Source organism: Rhea americana, unplaced genomic scaffold (genome assembly GCF_003343005.1).
Source record: "Rhea americana isolate MKP2758 unplaced genomic scaffold, rheAme1 scaffold_140, whole genome shotgun sequence".
NCBI lineage: Eukaryota > Metazoa > Chordata > Aves > Rheiformes > Rheidae > Rhea > Rhea americana.
The window spans coordinates 1,086,100-1,090,493 of record NW_028185484.1 but is presented as its reverse complement, the minus strand read 5'-3'; positions in this window follow the sequence as shown (position 1 = coordinate 1,090,493).

The window sequence follows — 4,394 nt, the reverse complement described above, 5'->3', positions numbered from 1 at the left end:
CTTTCTTGAATGGAAACAAGGGACCATTTGAGGTTCTTCATTCCAGTACTTTTCCCCCCATGATGATTTCTGTTTTATAAGCCCACCTTTTTGCTTCAAATAGTAATTCACAGGGAAATGTTTCTAGTGGCCCATGCTATTCTTGCTCCACCTCATCAATATTAATTAAAAAGGAATCTACCATCATTGATTAGAAAACACTCACATTAACTGCATAAATGAACACAAAATGAAGATCAAAGTGGACAACCCTGTGGATCAGGTCATAACAGTCAGCATAGCATTGAATTCTGAAAAGGGAACAATGAATATTCTTGATTGCAAGCCATTCAAATAATATGTACTTGAGCAGCAGAATTGAATGAAGTCAGATTTTCCACAGAACTGTGCACGCTATGTTTTGTAAACAATCCTACCGCAATAGTCTCAGCTTTTTTCTCATGTGCAGAATTATCTTCACATACTGTGATACATTCAGGTCCTCTCCAAGTCCCCAAGCCTGATAATACTTCCAATTCTCACATTTTAAGTTCTTCAGTCCTCCACGTCCATGAAACACAATTGCAGACAGCAATTTTGTGAAGCCATCAGAGGTGCATAGCCACCGACTGATGTGCTGCCAGGCCAAGTGGAACAGATAATTCTGGTGTCCATGCTGAAACCCTGGCCTCCATAGGCTCACGAATGTAGTCTTTCTCTTCTGTACATTTTTAAGAACAAATTCTTGGGACTCTGAGTCATTCTTTAAACTCCATTGAAATTGGCAAGCAGATTAAAATATTATTAGTAGGAAAAAGTGGGACTGACAGCCAGATAAGATAGATGGACAGTTAAAGTACAATCACACTAAAAATTAGGATCAAAGTRAGGAAGTATTGTTAAAATGTGTCCAAAACTTTAGCTCTCTGTCAGTCCTTGTGCAAGTCCTTGAGATTTGAATCAGCGAAAATTCCAGCAGGATTATACTATGTGATAACTGCAACTTGTGTAGCCCTTTGCCATTGTAATGCTCCTCACTATAGGATGCACACACCTGCACATCTCAAGGGCAAGTAAGGACATAAACAAAAGCAGCATTTGACAGCCTGTTGTCTTCCAGGTGACTAGCAGTTCTGGTTACTCAGAGATTACCTTTTTGCATCATGGCATATGAAAGAGGCCATCCCAAAGTTTATGTGCTACCTGCTGTGCAGTCCTTCATGGCTGAACGCTATATGGTCAAGACTAGGGCTGTTTGCCCCGTTTATGCAAACCAACTGCTTTGACAGACCTTTAGCAACAACATTACATCTCAGGTTCCCAGGAACCATGAAACCCTGCAGAAGCACCTCAGYTCCAGCCCCTCCTAGGAGCTCAGCCCCATACTCTTGGCCTAGCCCAGCACAGGTTGTTACTGCTTCAGTGGCCAAGCATCCCATCAGCACTCCTGTGAACATCAGGATGAAAATCATCTCACTGAACGTAGGTGTCAGCAACTCAGGTATCTCCATCTGAGCAAGTCAACAAAACTCCCTGTGCAGGCAGCAGAGAGACTGTGGTGTTTAGGGAGAAATTCCTAAAAGTTTCTAAGGAGTTCGTAAAGAAATTCCTAAAATAGATGCCTGTAGTAGGCCAGGTCATAGTCTATATTCCATGGATTCCCCAYTGACTATACTGGGAGCCTTCATACCTTGCTTGGATAGAGACCTACACTCTGAATAGATAATATGAGATTTGGTTGCTTGAACACAGGCATATAGTGCCACTTAAAATGCTCTTGAAAAATCCCACTGGAAGTCTACTGACCTCCCAGAAGAGCATGATAAGTTGTATATCGTCTCTACCAGTCTTATGCAAGTGCCCTGGACACCATAGAAACTCCTAAAAACTTTTATGCAGGGCAACTGATCTATGCCTCTACACCTACGAGAGGTGCACCACATACGTGGCACCTAAACAAACATCTGATGACCTGGAGGATTTTCAGACAGTCATATTTTTTTCCTGTTCTTCCTGTTTCCCATAGTACACAGTACAGTAGGTTATGATTTAGGGTTGCAGATCCTGTCACAGTAATTTTAGTAGTGATAATAATAATTAGAAGAATTCAGACATTCAAATTCAGCTCTTGAGAGGCTGTGACCGTAGAAGTCTAACAGCAAGAAACAATCCCATCTGTTTTCCCATCTGAAATTAGCTGGAAATAGTCTTGTTATCCCTTTGGCCCATGTATGTCATCTGAAACCATTTCTAAACATACGCTTTTCAAAATATATTAGCTGTGCTTTACAGGGTTTTGGCATAACATTTTCCATCATGATTTGCAAAGTCATCAAAATCTCAACTTTTTTAAGAATGCACTGATTTCAATTCAATGTTGCTTAAAAAATCTTTTCCACAATACGTTTTAGCATTTARTTGTGAAACTTATTCCATTTGAAATGTATTTTATGATACATTGTTTATTCTTTTTTCTTTCATGCTATATGATTATTTATTATTTATTCTATGATTATATGATTATGTTCTTGTTTTACTCTGCATTTATATTCATATTTAGTTCTATATTCATTTTCTTATCTTAATTTCATATTTTTACAATTTTTACCTTCTAAAATGGAATACTAGAAGTCAAGCAAAAAATAAATGTTGAAGTAGTTTTGTGGTATATTCTCAATGACCCAAAACGTGATGCTTTTTTTAAAGGCRTTTGAAAGGCAAAAATCAAAATGTAGGTCTATGTTCCAGATTTAAATWAAAAAAAAATCAGAACTACAGTATTTCCCATGACATTGAGATTCTAGTCTTCTATCAGCTCAGCTATATGTGCTGATTTATACCTATTTTTTCTGACAAATGTAAACATACATTTTTTTTTCTATCTAATACTGATTCTGGTTAAGGCATTAAAAATTGATTTACAAATATCTTTGCTTTTGTGAATAAACACTCCATTTTGCTACGATCTCCTGAATTGTATCATTATTATACCTGAGTGCTGGTTGTTGAATGTTTACACTTACTGATTTTGAATCCTTTTTAGTCTCATCCTAGATACATCCTATTTTTTTGTTTGAAGAACTAAAGAACACACAGGTACTRCACAAGCATATGTGGCATTTGCTATTCCTTATCCTCGGGCTCAAAACTTTGATTTCCTCGTCAAGACAGAAGAAACAGAACAATGCAAATTTTGTTAATTAACTACACATTGAAAATTCATAAGAAGAAATAAAATAGTCTAGGAACAACCACGTACCAACGATTATGTAAGATCTTTCCTTTGCCTGTAACTATTTGGCCAATATTAGTTGACAAATGTATTTGGTGAGAGTTAGGCTTCAGGCATCATCAGTTTGCTATCTAAAATATGTTTAGTGAACCTAGCTCCAGTTTATGCTTCCTTACTCTACTGGTTCAGTGAAAACCATTAGAGAATACAGGAATTTGCCTTCCTATAGCCCAGTGAAGACAGTGTTAGGTAGAGATCTGCTTTTGTTTATGATTGCTTTTAAATGTCTTTTCACTACAGTAGATAGACTTGACGTCATTAAGCCTGTTGTTATTATATTTTGAGAGGATTGCTAAGAGCACAATTGATACCAGTTTTCCTTCCGATATAGATTATGCATTTTGGAGATCTTTTAGGAAAGTTTGGTAGTATTTATATGAGCATATTTCCAAAATATCCTATAAGCATATTTCCAAAATATCCTGTGAGACAAGAGAGCAGAACTGTCTTACTTCATTATCTTAGTCAATGCTGATGTGGTTTGTTTTCTCTTTCCTTTCCTGGAAACGAAACATTATTTTATGAAACACTAAATTTTATGCAGATATTTAAAAGCCAATAAAGTAGAATGTGGAGAGGAATCAATGTAATTTTAGAGATGTCAAGGAAAGCACTTCCAGCCAACTATCTGTGGCAAYGGCCCTCCTGGTCTCAGTCCTTTTTCTTATGCATGAAAGAATCTTTTTATTTTGTTTTCCTTTAAATACTCCTTAAATTCTCCAGTTTCCCAACAGCTGTTAAGTCTGTTAAGAGAGCATCCCATYATGCATATAGGAGAGCATCCTATATCACCATGATAAATATCTCTGGTGCAGATAGGTGGACTGGTAATCATCATATACTTTTTGTATTAACTTGAACTGGAGTGACATGGTACTTTCYATTCAACATAACCTAGGAGTAATGGAAGAGCTGGTCCTGCCTTACCTCACTCTCTGCACCATGGTCTCCACATCCTGAGGAAAGGGACTTTGTGGTGTTAGGGCTGGTGATGTGCARTTGGTCAGGTGAGAGGGCAGGGAGGGAAGGAGTTGGTACCAGGCTCTGATCCACCAGGGCTGCAAAGACACACCCTGCTTCATACATCTGGCTGTACATCTTCTACACTTCTTCACACCCATTA